Source organism: Chrysochloris asiatica, unplaced genomic scaffold, assembly GCF_000296735.1.
Source record: "Chrysochloris asiatica unplaced genomic scaffold, ChrAsi1.0 scaffold00007, whole genome shotgun sequence".
Lineage (NCBI taxonomy): Eukaryota > Metazoa > Chordata > Mammalia > Afrosoricida > Chrysochloridae > Chrysochloris > Chrysochloris asiatica.
Window position 1 is genome coordinate 9,139,847 of NW_006408525.1, and position 18,340 is coordinate 9,158,186.

Consider the following 18,340-nt stretch of genomic DNA (forward strand, 5'->3'; position numbering starts at 1 on the left):
CAGACATATTGTCAGGAGGGACCAGTCGCTGGAGAAGGATATCATGTTTGGTAAGGTGGAGGGTCAGAGAAAAAGAGGAAGACCCCCAGCGAGATGGACTGGCAAAGTGGCAACATCAGTGGGCTCAAGTGTGACAATTGTAAGGTTGGCCCAGGATCGGGCAGTATTTTGTTCTGTTGTGCATCGGGTCGCTATGAGTTGGTACCAACTTGATGGCACCTAACAACAACAACCATCTTTATGGAGGCAGATTGTCTGGCCTTTTCTTTGAAGGAGCTGCTAGTGCACATGAACTCCCCCATGGCACCTTCTCTACATGCTAAAGTTTTTTCCTTAATAATGTCACCTATTCACTTAGCCTTAAGTAAGCTCTACCTACTGACCCATACTACTGCTTTCTTTCAAAAGAGGAACCCACTTGTATTTCTGTAAAAGAAGAAACAACAACAATTAGAATCACAAAAGGGATCTTAAAGGGCATTTATGCCAATTGTGTTTTCAGTTGGTTCTGACTCTTGGTGAGTCTGTATTCTCAGCGAGTCTACATAGAGTTTCTGAGAGCAGCTGGTGGGTTTGAGCTACAAATAGTCCAGTGCTTATACTACAGTGCCACATCAGGGCTCATTTAAGGCAACAATTCAGATAAAGACACTGGATCCCAGAGAGAAAGTGGCTTGAACAATGATACAAAACAAAAGCGTTAGAGCCTGAAATCTAAAGGCATTTGGACTGTGGAAGGCTAAGGCCTGCAGTTTAGTCATAACTCCATCCTGAACCTTCGTCGTGGTCCTCAGGAAGAGTGTTATCTGTAAGTGGATTTACCACCATTTCCCTAGCTAGCCAAGGAGGGGCAGCAGCCCTCTCAGGACATGCCTGGACATGTCCTTAATAGAAAGTGGGGTATCAGGGACACATGGTTATGAGTCATACCCCAATCGAAGGGCCCTAGAACCAATCCTGTCAACCTTCAAATCTGCAATTCTATAAAGTTTTCTAATTCTGCTTCTATAGTCCAAACTGCAACTGTAATAAATTGATCTGGCACCAATTAAGATGTGAAGAAACTCCTTTGTTCTCTGTACCCTATAAATTGACCATGGGTATGTGAATCCTTTGGACATCATTGTAGCCTCATGCTAACAGTCTCCCTCATCTGGATGATTTGTTCATCTCTGCCTTATCTTTATCCTATTTAAGACTTAAAAAGGGATCTCTATAAAATATATTTGAGTTTGGGGTGTTTTCTTCCCTATAATGCAAGTACTGGCAAATCTGGAGACAGTGGTCTTAGTGTTGTTTGTTGTTAAGGGCCATAGAGACAGTTCCATAGTGACCCTATGCACAACAGAACAAAACATTGTCTGGTCCTGTGTCATCTTCACAATTGTTGTTACCTTTGAGCCCACTGCTGTTGCCACTATGTCAATCCATTTTGTTGAGGGTCTTCTTTTGTGCTGACCCTCCACTTTACCAGGGACTGGTCCCTCCTAAAAATATGTCCAAAATATGAAAGACAGTCTCTCCATGCTGACCTCCAGGAGCATCCTGGTTATGCTTCCTTCAACACAGATCTGTCTGTTCTTATTGCAGTCCCTTTCAATATTCTTATCCAACACAATTCAAATACATCAATTTTTCTATGGGCTTCCTTATATACTGTCCAACTTTCAGATTCATATGTTGCTGTTATTAAGTGCCAAAGAGTCGGTTTTGACTCATAGCGACCCTGTATAGGGTTTCCGAGGAGGGGCTGGAGAACTGAAAATACCATGGCTTGTATCAGGTGCACTTTAGTCCTCAAGCTATGTTTGCTCTGTAACATTTCAAAGAAGTCTTTAGTAGCAGATGTGTCTAATGTAATACGTCTTTTGATTTCCTGATTGCTGCTTCTATCAGTATTGATTATGGATCCAAGTAAAATGAAGTCTTTCAATCTTTTCTCCATTATTATGTTCTTTATCATTCCAGTTGAGAGGATTTTTGTTTTCTTTACATTGAGGTGCAATCCATACTGAAGACTGCATGTAGTCTTTGATCTTAAACAGTAAGCATTACAATCCTCTTCACTTCCAAAAAGCAAGGTTGTGTCATCTGCATACTTCAGGTTGTTAAATGAGTCTTCCTCCAATCCTGATTCCACATTCTTCTTCATATAATCCAGTTTCTCCAATTATTTGTGCTGTAGATTGAATAGTTAGAGGATACAACCCTGGCACACATCTTTTCTCAACTTAAGCCATTCAATATCCCCTTGTTCTGTCCTAACAACTACCTCTTGGTCTCTGAACACAGGTTCCTCATGAATACAATCAGGTGTTCTGAAATATGCATACTTTGCAATGTTATTCATAGTTTATAATGAATGTTGAGTGTGGATCCAAGCAAAATGAAGTCTTTGACCACTTCAATCTTTTTTTTTTTTTTTTGACCACTTCAATCTTATCTCCACTTATCAAGTTATTTACTGGCCCAGTTGTGAGGATTTTTGTTTTCTTACATTGAGGTTCAATCTATACTGAAGGCTGTAGTCTTTGATTCTCATCAGGAAGTATTTTAAATATTCTTTGCTTCCTGCAAACAAAGTTGTATTATCTACATACTGCAGGTTATTAATGAATCCTTGCAATCTTGACTCCCTGCTCTTCTTCACATAATTGAGTTTATCTGATTACTTGCTTAGCATACAAATTGAATAAGTATGACAAAAGGATACACCTTTCCTGATTTTAAAACATTCTGCATCCCCTTGTTCAGTTCTAATAACTGCCTCTTAGTTTATGTACAGATACTTAATGAACACAATTAAGTATTTTGGAATACCCATTCTTCGCAATGTTATCCAAAGATTTTCATGATTCACACAGTCAAAAGTCTTTCTGTAGTCAATGAAGAACAAGTAAACATCTTTCTGGTATTCTCTGCTTTTAGTCAAGAGCCATCTAACATCAGGAATGCTATTCCTTGTTCTGAATCCTGCTTGAATTTCTGGAAATTACATGTTAATGTAGTGTTACAACCATTTTTTAATTACCTTCAGCAAAAATTTACTAGCACTTGATATTAATGATATTGTTCAATAATTTCTGCATTCTTTTGGGCCACCTTTCTTTAGAATGGGCACAAATATGGATCTCTTCCAATCAGTCAGTCAAATAGCTTTCTTTCCAGTTTCTTGGCATAGAAAAGTGAGTACCTCCAGTGCTGCTCATCAGTTTTTTAAACACTTGATTTACATTTCGTCAATTCCTGGAGCATTATTTTATAATTAATGTCTTCAGTGCAGCGTGGACTTCTTCCTTCAGTATCATCAGTTCCTGATCATATGCCACCTCTTGAAATATCTGAATGTTAACAGTTTATTTTTGGTACAGTGACTCCGTGTCTTCCACCTTCTTTTGATATTCTGCCTATTGTTGTTTTTAAGTACCATTCAGTTGGTTCCAACTCATAGGGATCCTGTGTAGAGTTTCAGAGGAGCAGCTGATGAGTTTGAACTGCAGACCTTGTGGTTCGCAGTCCTTTGTTGTGAAGTGCTGTCGAGTCGATTCCGACCCATAGCAACCCTGTATAGGATTTCCAAGGAGCAGCTGGTGAGCCTGAACCACCGACCTTGCAGTTCAAACAACTTTGCAGTCTGGCGCATTAACCCACAGTGCTATACCAGGACTCCTAGAATCCCTCAATATTGCAAGTCAAGGCTTGAACCTTTTATTCAGTTCTTTCAGTTTGAGAAATATTGGGTGTGTTCTTCCCTTTTGGTTTTCTAACTCCAGGTTTGTGAACATTTCATTATAATACTTCACTTTGTTTTCTTGAGCTGCCCTTTGAAATTTTCTGTTCAGTTCTTTCATTTCCTTATTTATTTCAATCACTTTACCTTCTCTACGTTCAAGAGTAACTTTCAGAATCTCTTCTGATATTCATTTTGGTCTTCTCCTTCTTTCCTGTCTTCTTAATGACCTTTTGCTTTCTTCCTGTATCATGTTCTTCCTGTCATCCCACAATTCCTCTGGTCTTTGGGCATTTAATGTTTATTGCACTATATCTGTTCTTGAGATGGTCTCTAAATTCTAATGGGATATATTTAAGGTTATATTTTGACTCTTATGTACCTGTTCAGATTTTTTTTTTTCAGCCTGAACTTCTATATAATCATTTGATGTTTGTTTCACAGTCTGCCCCTCGTCTGTTTTGGCTGATATTTATGGAGCTTTTCCACCCTCTCTTTCTACAGATGTAGTCAATTTGATTCCTGTGTACTCCATCTGATGAGGTCCATGTGTACAGTCACCTTTAAAGTTTTTATATAGTGTTTGCAATTAATAATTCATTGGGTTTGCAAAATTCTATCATGTGATCTCCAGCATCATTTCTATCGCCAAGGCCATATTTCCCAACTACTGATCCTTCCTCTTTGTTTCCAACCTTCATATTCCAATCAGCAGTAAGTATCAATGCATCTTGATTGCACATTTGATCAATTTCTGACAGAAGAAGATGGCAGAATCCTTTAATTTCATCATCATATATAGTTGGTATACAAATTTGAATAGTGGTATTAATTAGTCTTCTTTGAAGGCATACGACTTTTATCCTTTCATAGGCAGCATTGTAGTTCAAAATAGATCTGAAATGTTCTTTCTTTTGATGACTGCATTGTCATTCCTCTTCAATTTATCATTCCTGGCACAGTAAACCATAGAACTGTCAGATATAAAAAGGTCAATAGCAGCCCATTTCAGCTCACTTCTGGTGTGGCACTGTAGGGTAAGTACAGGACTGCAAGACGGGTTTGAACTACAAGATCAGTGGTTCCAACTCACCAGTTGCTCCTAGGAAACTCTGTACTGGGTTGCTATGAATCAGAACCAAATAGACGGTACTAACAACAACAATGCCTAGAATACCTATCTTTAAGTATCCCATTTTGTTTTTGACAACTTCCAATTTTCATAGGAGTCCTGGTGTGGCACTACAGGATACAGCAAGATCAGTTTGAAGCCCAAGGGTGGTGGTTCAAACCCATTAACCACTCTTTGGAAATCTTAGACAGGGTCATTATGAGTCAGAACTGACTCAACGGCACTTAACAACAACAACAAAATTTTTACCAGATTCATACTTTTTTTATTCCATGTTCCAATTATTGCTGGATGTTTACAGCTGTTTCTCCTCATTTTGATTTGTGTCCCATCAGCAAATGAAGATCCTGAAAGTTTTGCTCCATTCACATCATTACGGTCAACTCTACTTTGAAGAGTCAGCTTTTCCCTAGTCATGTTTTGAGTGGCTTCCAACCTGATGGACTCATATTCTGGCACTATATCTGAAAATGTTACCCCAATATTCCTAAGGTTCTCAATGGTTAACCACTCTGAAGTGGTCTACTTCTCCTTCTTCCTACTCTGTCTTAGTCTGGAAGCCCCACTAAAACCTGTCCACCATGGGTGACCTGCTGGTATTTTAATACCGTGGTGTAAGCTTCCAGCATCACACCAACATAGAAGCCACTACAGTATAAAAAACTGATAACAAGTGGTAGCGGTGGTCTAATAATAGGGAGGAGGTCCCTGGATGATGCAAATAGTTAAGTGCCACCTAAAGGTTGGCAGTCACAACTCACTCAAAGGAGTCTTGGCAGACAGGCCTGATGATCTACTTCTGAAAGCTCAATCTTGAAAAATGCATGGAACAGTTCTATTCTGCACACATGGGGTCATCCTTTGCCATAATCTGCTCGAAAGCAACAACAACAATGGCAGACAATGGGACTGATGCCCATCAAAGCACAGATAACCAGAGACCTACCCTCTCCTACCAATCCAAAGTGTAACCTTTTGTTTATTCCTTTGAGAGATTCAGTAATTTAGTTTGTCATTGTTCTTACAGTAAAAGGGTGGCTAATGTTTAAAATGAATGGATAATTGTAGTCTTAGCACTGGATATACAGACTACAAAGAACCTTTGTAAGCCAATTTCAGCAGTGTTTTTAAGCACATCTGCTTAAACAAAAATAAAATGTGTTTTAGTACTACATTTTGATTTTAAATGCTTTTTCTGCATTTAAAATGTGGTAGTTACAGCCTTTTGGGATTCCTAGAGTGGTGCTGTAGGATAAGCATTTGACTTCAAGGTCGGTTTGAACCACAAGGTCTGCAGTTCAAATTCAGCAGCCACTCTTCAGAAACCCTATATAGGTTGTTATGAGTCCACATGGACTTGATAGCATTTAACAACAACAGCCTTTTGAAAAAAATTAACCATTTAAAAAATTTTTTGTTTTCTTAATTGTGATTCTAAGTTGATGTCTACACAAAGATCTTCATTAATATAACAAAGAAAACTATATTCCCAAATGGGATTCCATCCACTGGTATTGTTGTCATTAAGTGCTGTGGAGTAGGTTCCAACTCAGAGTGACACTGTATAGGGTTTCTGACGAGCAGCTGGTGGGTTTAAACTGCCAACCCTGTAGTTCGCAGTCCAGTGCTGATCCTACAGCGCCACACCAGGAGGGGTTAGGATGCTAATACATGTTTTGGGGGACACAATATTCAATCCATAATATTCTACACGTTGTTACAATTTAATATCCTACCCACATGCAAAACACAATCATCCTATTACATCATCACAAAAATCTTATCCTACTCCACCATCAGCTCTAAATTCAAACTCTAATCTTTTAGGAAAAAAATTCCTTTCCATCGAGGACCTGTGAAACCTAAGATACAAGTTATGTGCTTCCAAAGTACAATGGTGGGAAAAGCATAAGGTAGACATTCTCATTCCAAATGGAAGAAATTAGAGGGAAAGAAAAGGTCATAGGTACCAAGCAAGTCCAAAACCAAACAGAACACTAGACCTCATGTGTCTCTGATGCAATGGACTCCTAACTTCTCTGTATTTATATTCTTGCCCCCTTCAATTCGTACTTCCCACATGAGCAAGAATGAATGTCTCAAAAAAAATCCCAGTTTATTTCCTTGGTCTGCAAAATCTTCATGACCTGTGTCCTGGCTATTTTCCTACTTCATCTCATACCATTGCATTCCATGTTCACTGTGCTTCAGCAATATTAATTTTTATTTCACTGTGCTTATTCCAGCCACTCCTTGGAAAACCTATACAGGGTCAAGGGCACTTAACAAAAAAAAGCAACATTAGGAATATGTGCCTGTCTAGAATGTATGCCTGTCTTATTTCCCATTGTTTTTCCCAGAACCAGATATAAAGATGCTCACTAGATGAATAGAGTCTTGGTGTGGCACTGTGGGTTAATGTGCTGGACTGCAAAGTCAAGTTCAAACTCACCAGCTGCTCCTTGGAAACCCTATACAGGGTCGCTATGGGTCAGAACCAACTGGACAGCGCTTAACAACAACTAGATGAGTGACTAGAAAAGGCAGTCAATTTCACAGCAAAATTATCATGCATGGAAAGAAAATCAGAAGACATTATTAAACATCAAAAGACTGGTTCCAGGGGGCTTTCACTGCAGTGTTTGGCAGAGTTGTCTTCTATCCTGCCAATTCACAAATTCAATCTGTTTTCATATAAAATATATATACTAAAAAATTCAGTCTGTTACACAGCCTTACTCTGATTCAGCCTCTTCAGGTGCTCCTGTGCTGTGCAGCAGTGGCTCTGTGTGTAAATGCTATGCACTGAGGAGACCCAAAAACAACAACAATATGATGTGTACAGGATAATGCCTCAGACCAATCAGATGTTCATTTGTTATTGTGTTTTTTAACAACCCTTTATCTCTTAGTGTTATAAACTCCACTTAAAACTGATTAAAGTCTCATTCTTGTAAAAAAAGACTGGTTCCAATTCCCAAATTCTATTTTATGGATTGCACAGATAAATGCAAAATGTTAATAGTAATACAAAATGGACAACAATTTGGTTAAGAATTACACATACAATGTACAATATTTATAAAAAGATATGTACTATTCAGAAGTATTTATTTACTAAGACTTCATTTATGAACAAGCAATAATCAAGAAAGCAGTTACATAAAGACATGCTTTCAAAAGAAGTTTGGGAAATAGTTCTTAGCAACATCTCAGTAGGCCAATATGATAATTATGATCATAATCATGACAAACTATATACCAGACACTATCCTATGTACTTTATTTTAGGAATAAGTATCTATTAATTTAGTCCCCAAAATAAAGCTACTAACTTTTTACTGTATAGGAGGAAACTGAGATAAGGGGCTCAGCAGCTAACTCAAAGGTCATATAGTAGTTATTGTTGTTGTTGTTGTTGTTAGGTGCCATAAATTGGTATGGACTCATAGCGACCCTATACATAACAGAGTGAAACACTGCCCGGTCCTGGGCCAACATCACAATTGTTGTCATGATTGAGCCCATTGATGCTGCCACTTTGCCAATCCGTCTCACTGGTGTGTGTTGGGGGGCTTCCTCGTTTTCTCTGACCCTCCACCTCACCAAAAATCATATTCTTCTCCAGTGACTGGTCCCTCCTGACAATATGTCTGAAGTATGAGAGATGAAGTTTGAAGTTTGGCCATCCTGGCCCCCAAGGAGCACTCTGGCTGCACTTTTTCCAACAGAGATATATTGGTTCTTTTGGCAGCCCGTGGCACTTTCAATATTCTCCTCCAAAACCATAACTCAAAAGCATCAATTCTACGGTCTTCTTTATTCACTGTCCAGCTTTCGCATGCATATGAGGTTACTGAAAATACCATGGCTTGGGTCAGGAACACCTTAGTCCTCAAGCTGACATCTTTGCTCTTCAACACTTTAAAAAGGTCTGCAGCAGATTTGCCTAATGCAATATGTTGCTTGATTTCTTGACTGCTGTTTCCATGAGTGTTGATGGTTGATCCCAGAAGAATGAATAATAATGTTGTTTATTGGTCCAGTGGTGAGGATTTTTGTTTTCTTTACATTGAGATGCAATGTAAAGACCATACTGAAGACTATGGTCTTTGATCTTCATCAGTAAGTATTTTAAGTCCTCTTCACTTTCAGCAAGCAAGGTTGTATCATCCGCATATCATAGATTGCTGCTAATGAGTCTTCCTCCAATACTGACGCCACATTTTTCTTCACATAACCCAGCTTTTCGCATTATTTGCTCAGCATACAGGTTGAATAAATATGGTGGAAGAATACAACCCTGCTGCACATCTTTCTTAATTTTAAACCATTCAGTGTTCCCATGCTCTGGTCGAACAACTGCTTCTCGGTCCATGTACAGATTCCTCATGAGCACAATTAAGTGTTTAGGAATACTGATACTTCGCAATGTTGTCCATAGCTCATCATGATCCACACATTCGAAAGCCTTTGTGTAGTCAATATCTTTCTGGTATTCTCTGCTGGTAGCGTAGTGGTTACGTATTGGGCTGTGAACATTAAGGTCAGCAGTTCGAAACTACCAGCTGTTCCATGGGAGAAAGATGAGGCTTTCTGCTCCCGTAAAGATTTACAGCCTCGGAAACCCTGTATAGGGTTGCTATGAGTCGGAACCGACTCCACGGTACATAACAACAACAACATTCTCTGCTTTCAGCCAAGTTCCATCGGGCAACAGCAATGATATCCCTCGTTCCACATCCTGTTCTGAATCCGGCTTGAACCTCTGGAGCTGTAATTTAAATCAAGGAAGTCTCGCTTTATAGGCCTGCCTCTTAACTCTATTGGCCTAGTACCCTTCCAGTTAATCTATAAGAACCAAATTTATTATTAAGGAACCCAAGAAGAAGAGATAAATGTCCTACTGCAAATATTCATTTCTGGAATACTGACAAACTCTTGAGTAATTATAGGTAGGCTGGTTGTAATAGGATTACTGAATAGGCTGCTCTTGCTTAATTTAAGGAAGCTTTAAGTATATATCACCTTTCATCTGACACAGAAAAGTATCCTCTGTTCAAATTTCAAAAACCTTCTATGGATCAACGAGCATAATAGTTTTAAATGATCTACCAATATAAAAAAGGATTCCTGGTGTGGCACAGTAGGATAAACACTCGATTTCAAGGTAGGTCTGAACCAAAAGGTTGACAGTTCAAACTGACTAGCCACTCCTCAGAGCAGGGATACACAGAGCCGCTATGAGTCAGAAGTTACTCAACTGCGCTTAGCAAACAACAACAAAATATGTATATATAAAAGATAAGTAAATAAAGCAGGACAAAGAAAAGAATTTAGGTTTACATATAACATAGTATCAGTAAAGCAAATTCTACACAAATTTCCTACACAAAATAAGGAGTTTCTTAAAACTAATATACTCTTTAAAAATTTATATTTGCAAATCTTTGTGAAAATAGATAATCAATAATAAATTATCAGTTCAATTCATCCAGTTTATTGCTTAGGGTTATCAGAATTCTCTAGAATTCATTCCCAAGTTTTGTGAATTCAATGGAACCAAAATGGGTCCCCAAATGTGAAAGAATTATTTTCCCTACAGTGGATATTTAAGGAGCACTGGTAATTTAGTGGATTACGAGCTAGGATGCTAACCACAAGGTCAACAGTTCAAATCTACAGCTGCTCTCATATTTATAGCACTAGAAACCCTATACAGGGTCACTAGGAGTTAGAATTGACTCCATGGCACACCACCACCACAGCGGTTATTGATCCAGTGTATTTGCATTAACATTTTGAGCACTAAGTCTGTGGAAAGGAGTCCTGGTGGCATAATGGGTTATGCATTGAGCTGCTAACCTCAAGTGCAGCAGTTTGAACCGACCAGTTGCTCCACAAGAGAAAGATGAGGCTTTTTGCTTTCCATAAAGATTTACAGTCTCAGCAACCCTATACAGAATTGCTATGACTTGAAACCAACTTGAAGGCACACAGCTAGCCAGCCAAGTCTGTGAAAGGCTGTGGTTTATAGTTTATAGCCCTAAATCTATTTTGAGTCTTGACATAAATTCAGCCTCTAGTGAGTTCTTTCTGACCACCACCTCGTAGTGGTGGTGGTTATGTGCTGTGGAGTCGATTCTAGCTTTGCTCTCAGGCAATTCAAGAGTGGATCAAAGACACTCCCCTAGCCAACCCAGGGAGGGTCAGTCTTGCTCTCAGGGGCTATCCTTAATGAAAACTGAGGTATCATGGCCACAGGGTCATGAGCCATACCCTAACTAAGGCAGTTTGAAGGCCCAGAACCAATCCTGCAACTTTTCTAATCTGCAGTAGTATATATATATGTAATCATGGTTCCTTTCCCACTTCTTTAGTCCTGCGTGCAACTGTGATGAATTGATTTGCAGACAATCATATTTTATGATGAACCGCCGCCGCCCCCGCCCCCCCAATTCTATAACTAGCTACTACATGGCTCTGAATCCTTTGGACAAGATTATGGCCTTATGCTAATGGTCTTTGATGGTCTCCCTCATTTGGATGATTGGGCTTTGTCCTGTTTAAGACTTAAAATGTTGTTGATTTTGTTAAGTGCCTTCAGTTCCAAATGATAGTGTCTCTGTATAGTGTTTCCAAGGAGCAACTGGTGGGTTTGAATTGCTGACCTTGTGGTTAACAGTAACTAGGACACCAAGACTTAATATAGGTGTCTCTGATATGGCGCTATAAAATAAGCACTGGACTGCTAACTGCAAGGTCAGCAATTCAAACCCACCAGCCACTCATCGGAAACCCTATGCAGAGTCGTCATCAGTTGGAACCCACACGAAGGCAAGCACTGGACTGCTAAATGCAAGGCTGGCAATTCAAACCCACTCCATACAGGGTAACTATGAGTCAGAATCAACTAGATGGCACTTACTAACAACAACAACCATAAAATAATCATTTGAATTTGGGGTCTTTTTTTCACCTAGAATATCCAGAATGAAATAACTAAGGAACTTATCCCACAGATAATTGCCAATTAACACATATATTAACGAATTATAAAATTGATAATTAACAAAATTTTAAAAATTACTAACAGTTTGGGTTTAAAAAAAATCTAGAGCTGAAGCAAAAACATTAATACAACTTCTTCCTACTCAGCTGTAACAACATTCATGGAGTAGAAACATGTGTTAACAAAAGTCTTCTGTCTTTTCCACTTGTCAGAAAGAAGACACTGTGATACAAGATAGTAATGAAGCATGAACTCAGAATAACTGTCCTGGAGACATTAACTAATTTTCTTTTTTTCTTGCCTTATCCTATTTCACTGTAAATCATGCTAAACAGTGTTTTCATCACATTAGAATTTTCTATGTTAAACAAATTAAGAAGAAAAATCTACATGTATTCTCATATGCTGTTGTTAGGTGCCAGTGAGTAGGTTCTGACACATGGTAACCTGAATCATGATAGAACAAAATACTGCCTGGTCCTGCGCCAATCTCGTTGGGGATCTTCCTCTTTTTCTCTGCCCTCCACTTTACCAAGCATGATGTCCTTCTTCAGGGACTGGTCCCTCCTGATAATATGTCAAAAGTATGAGACACAAAGCCTGGCCACCCTGGCTTATAAAGAGCACACTGGCTGTACTTCATCCAACCCCGATTGGTTTGTTCTTCTGGCAGTCCATGGTACTTTTAATATTCTCCTCCAACACCGTAACTCAAATGCATCAGTTCTTCTATAGTTTTCCTTATTCACTGTGCAACTTTCATATGCATATGAGGCTACTGAAAACACCATGGTTTGGGTCAAGATGCACCATAGCCCTCAAACTGATATCTTTGCTGCTGAACACTTTAAAGAGATCTTGTGCAGCAGATTTGCCTAATGCAATGTGTCATTTGATTTCCTGACTGCTGATTCCATGAGTTGATGATACATCCAAGAAAAAGGAAGTCTCTGACAACTTCAATCTTTTCTCCATTTATCATGATGTTATTTATTGATCTCATGGTGAGGATTTCTGTTTTCTTTTCATTGAGGTGCAAACCATACCTGAGGCTGTGGTCTTTGATCTTCATCAGTAAGTGTTTTAAGTCCTCTTCACTGGTTGTTAATGACTCTTCTTCCAATTCAGATGCCATGTTCTTCTTATAATCCAGCTTCTCAGATTATTTGCTCAGCATACAGATTGAAATAGTAGGTGAAAGAATACAACCCTGGTGCACACATTACCTGATTTTAAACCATTCAGTGTCCCCTTATTCTGTTCAAATGACTGATTCTTGGTCTTTGTACAGGTTTCTCATGAACACAATTAAATGTCCAAGAATACCCAACTGTCACAATGTTGTCCATAGCTTGTCATGATCTATACAGCTGAAAGTCTTTAGATAGTCAATAAAGCACAGGTAAACATCTTTCTGGCATTTTCTGCTTTCAGTCACTATCCATCTAATGTTAGTGATGAAATCCCTCACTCCACATCCTCATCTGAATCTGGCTTGAACCTCTGGCAGTTCCCTGTCAATGTATTGTTGCAGTCATTTCAGAATTATTTTTAGCAAAATTTTACTTGCATGGGATATTAATGATACTGTCTGATGATTTCCACATTCCATCGGGTCACCACTCTTTGGAATGGGCACAAATATGGCTCTCTTCCAATCATCCATGTTTATATAAATCCTTTTAACACACAAGAAAAACATTTTCATGCAAACCAGAGAACAGTATCAAACCATACCAAGGTAAATGGACTCAATTTTAGCAGAACAGAAGAAACACTTGGATCTTAGTTCAGGTTCTGATACTACCTAAGCCATATGACCTCAGACAAGCCAACTACCTAAAGTTTTAGGGTCCAGATTTTCTCCTCTGTTAAATAAAAAATAATCAGACTATATGTTCACAAAGGTACCTTCAAATTCTAAATACTGATTCCAGAAGAATTCAATGAGATGAGAAGAGAGTTATTTATCAGTTGTAAGTAGGAATCCTTGGGTAGTATAAATGGTTAACTCACTGATGCTAATCAAAAGACTGGCAGTTCAAGTTCCACTAAAGGTGCCTTAGTCGAGAAGCTGCTGATCTACTACTGAAAAATCAGCCTCTGAAAAACCTACACAACACAATTCTACTCTGATATATATGGGGTTTCCATGAGCCAAATGGTTGTGAGCACCAAAAATGTCAGTGTCCTATACACATGGAAATTCTAATTGTCAAAACAGGACCAAGAAAAATAAGATTTAAATTCCCCAAAACAACATTTTCTAGCCACCTACTTATTAACCAAGGTGACTAATTCAATGGATCACAGCATCAAATTATTCTTGGCTGGCTTTTACTATGTTGTAAAGTGGGACAAAGATCATCTTAGAAAAACATGACGTCATTTTCAGATAAATAAAATAATTTACTTTATATAAAACATATTTTAAGTGATGGAAATGAACAGTACTTTGCACTGACATACCTCTAGCCCTCAGGGAGAAAAAATGACAGTATTTCTATATTCATTTCTATAGTGATTTCACATTTATTATCTCATTTGACTTAATTCTTGTGACAATTCTCTGTTAGGTGAGCAGATACTTTTATCAACAGAACCTAGACCAGCTAAGAATATTAGGTAACTTCAACCATTATCACTCAGCAAGTGTCAGAGTCTAACCTTGAATACAGGTCTTCTGATATAATTTTAATAATCTTTGTAATTCTAAAAAGTAGTAATTAAAGCCAAAGACAGAAAAAAGTTGGAAAAGGATCAGATATTTGATAATTATCCATGAAATGAGTTGAGCAAAAATACTATAAAATTTGGGAGTTATAAAATCAATAAGCAAATTTATTCGATTCGTTATGGTGTTGGAGGAGAATACTGAAAGTGCCATGGGCTGTCAAAAGAACCAACAGATCTGTGTTGGAAGAAGTGCAGCCAGAGTGCTCCTTAGAGGCCAAATTGGCCAAACTTTGTCTCTTATACTTCGGACATATTGTCAGGAGGGACCAGTTGCTGGAGAAGGGTATCATTTTTGGTAAGGTGGAGGGTGAGAGAAAAAGAAGACCCCAAGTAAGACAGACTGGCATAGTGGCAGCATCAATGGGCTCAAGCATGGCAACAATTGTGAGGTTGGCCCAGGATCGGGCAGTGTCTCGTTCCATTGTGTATAGGGTCGCAATGAGTCAGTACCGACTCGATGGCACCCAACAACAACAACAACAACAACTTTATGATGTAGTTCTTGTGTGCAAGCAAGGTCGGCAGTTATAGTCACAGTCTGCTCTTCAGAAATCCTACACAGGAACTAAGCTATGTTGTTGTTGATGTTGCTATTGTTAAGTGCCATTGAGTCAGTTATGACTCAGAGACCCTGTATATGTCTTCCAAGGTTGTAAATCTTTGTGGGAACAGAAAGCCTCATCCTTGTCCCACAGAGCAGCTGGTGGGCTTGAACCTCAAACTCTGTAGTTAGTAATCTAGTGCTTATTCTATAAAGCTATGGCACTCCTGTTGTTGTTGTCGTCAGGTGCCATCAAGTCGGAACCGACTCATAGCGACCCCATGCATAGCAGAACGAAACAATGTCCGATCCTGGGCCAACCTCACTACCGCCGCCACACTTAAGCTCTATTAATCAACTGTATTCAATGCTTTTCGTTGTTTGTTGTTAAGTGCTTTCAAGTCAGTTCCATCTCACAGGGACCCAGTATAGGGTTTCTGAGGAGACACTCACTGGTGAGTTCTACCACTGACCTTGAGGTTCAAACCGACCTTGCAGTCCAGTGCATTATCCTACAGTGCCAATAATGTAAGCAAAGAAATATAACTGAACGCATATGTGAAAAATGTCTACTCTAGAGTCTTTTCATAATTATTTCACATTCGACTGTGTACCATCATGCCTGTCCCAAGGGTCAAAAGAAACAATCTAGAATCATAAAATACAGCCTAGTAAGTTTTTCTTTATCATCAGCTATGCTAAGAAGACGCAATTGAAATCAGGTGCTAATGACAATACAAGTAATAGGTGTTTTTACTGTTGTTGTTGCTAAGTACCGTCGAGTCGGTTCTGACCCATAGCGACCCCATACAGGGTTTCAGAGGAGCAGCTGGTGAGCCTGAACTGCTGACCTTATGGTTCAACCCGACTTACCAGGGCAGCGCATTAACCCACAGCACCACACCAGGAATAATCAATTCTTTAAGAAATACGTGTACAATTTTTCCTTATAAAATCTCAGACAAGTCTCAAAGAAGAACGGAAAGACATCAACGTTTCGAAGCTATGATTGTTAACCGTGTCAGAGTCTATATGCACGACGTTTCAGAAATTCAAAAGATAATTGTGTAAAATCTACTGGAGGTAGTAAGTAATACAGCCGTGTGACATGGGACCACATATGGCTTATTGGAATTTGACAGATTAAGTCAAACTTCATGTTTTACTGCAAATACCTTTTCTGTAATAAAATATGAGTACTGGGGCCATAAGGTTGAAAAGGGCAGATGTTTATTCTTCACAAAAGTAGTGGGAGATCCGAGCCGGCAAAGGTTCTACAGACCAAAGGTTCTAGACCCTTAGTCGCTTGGGAGAGTACTTGCACACACCTGAGTATTGTTTAGGAGCTGATACAGGTAACATCACGCGCTAGTAGCTGCGGAGGGCAAGAACCCAAACTGACAACTCCTCAGAAACAGCTCAGTCATCAGTGGAGATTTCTCCATTTACTCTTAGGTCTTGCACACTCCGGGAAGGACCGGAGGTCCTACAGAAGCCTTGAACGGTTTCCCAGTCCAAAGAGAGGAGATAGGATGGTGGGGAATCAAGTGTCTGGGTTCAACATCTCGGTGGCCAATCATGGGGAGGTGTCCCAGATAACCTGGTTACCGCCAGGCTGAGAAATACAAAGTCAGCAGCAACCTAAAATACCGCTGGAAGGTGAAATCATGAATGCCCCAGATCCACTCCGTTTAAATGAGGGAGTTCCAGAAGAAGTCATGCTCTGAGAACAGTCTCAGGCTTCACTCCCCTATTCCCCGCGCTCCTTTACCTACCCGGCTGAGACCTCGGCTTCTCCGGATCTCTGGATCCTGGAAGCGGTTCCTGACCGATTCTCACACCAGCCGCTGGGCTCCGGCAACCGGAACTTACGACGTCACTTCCGGTCCGGTTCCCCCCGGGAGACCTCCTTCACAGGAGAAACGTTCCTGCCTCCTTTCGACTACCTCGGCTGATCCTCGCGGGATTTCAGTTCGGCGCTCCGTTTGGGCCCTGTGGGCGGGGCGAGAGGAATAGATGACTGTTTGCTTCTTCTTTCTGCTCCGGAAGTAATTATTAAGGAACCCCGGAAGAAGTAGTTCGCACGAGGTAAGCGTGTTCTCTGGTCTCAAGTAAAAGAGAAGGAAGGCTTGAGTGCGAAGGAGAAGCGGTAATCTAGGTAAATCCGTTCCTCAGAGGGCGAAGGGGAGGGATATTTTTCTCTCTGCTCTTCCAATTGGAAGGTTTCTTCTCGCCTCATTACATACTGCCCCTCTCCATCCTTTGGGATTCTGGCCTCCATCCGGTAGTCTTCGAAGTGCTTTGATTCTGTCTTGTCCAATGTGCTGCGTCCAAATGTGAGAAAATATCCAGCAGACCTCACATTCTGCAGAATACTGATTAATTTATCCATAACGTTTTAATCTGTAGAGCCCTAGAATGAAAAGATTTCTAGGAATATCACTGAAATGTTTAACTTAATGGAATCGACTTGACGGCACTTAACAACAACATTACATAGACATATTGCCCAGAGAGGTATTTAATTTAATTCATCTGACACTGTCGCAGCTACCGTACTTGTTAAGTGTCATCGAGTCGTTTCCGACTCATAGCGAATCTGTTGTATGGGGTTGGCTTTGAACTGCCAACCACTGCTAATCCTAAGGAAACCACAAGATCAGACCTGTGTTTGAAATATATCATTGTAATGGCAAGGTGAACTCTAGGGCAAGAGTGACGAAAATGTGGAGGAATTAGAGCTAGAGAAATTAACTTTGGAGATTTTTGGCAAGAGATAGTTAGGGTCCTGGTGGAGATGGGCATAGGCTTTAAAACAGGTGGTTGTTTAAGTGCCGTCGAGTCGGTTCCGACCCATAGCGACCTTATATAGCAGCTGGTGAGCTTGAACCTCCAATGTTGTGGTTCAAACCACTTTGTAGTCCAGTGCATTATCCCACACCACCACCCAGGACTCCTTAAAACAGAGGTAGATACTGGATTTTGATGACTGGATGTGTTAGGACAAAGGAAGAGTTCAGGGTTACTCAGAGATCAGGAGTGCAGAAAATGGAAGTTTGAGAGAAAAGGAAAATACTGTGTCTAGGTTAGAATACAGTTTAGAATACTTCACAGACCTCTAGCTGAAGTTAAATTTGGTACTCTTAAGAGGTGTTAGGAGCCATCAACATATGGTGATTTAGGAATAAA

General features: G+C 39.7%; 1 protein-coding gene across 2 annotated transcripts in view; it reads right to left on the reverse strand.

Moving 5' to 3' along the window:
• The window catches only part of VMP1 (vacuole membrane protein 1), a 190,839-nt gene extending 173,675 nt beyond the window's left edge, over positions 1-17,164 (reverse strand). Inside the window, exon 1 of one of the 2 annotated variants that reach the window (XM_006832370.1) lies at positions 16,927-17,164. The gene's annotated coding sequence lies outside the window, so the exon portion shown is untranslated. The remainder of the gene's footprint in view (positions 1-16,926) is intronic. The other variant, XM_006832372.1, reaches the window with a different exon arrangement.
• Positions 17,165-18,340: the final 1,176 nt, after the last annotated feature.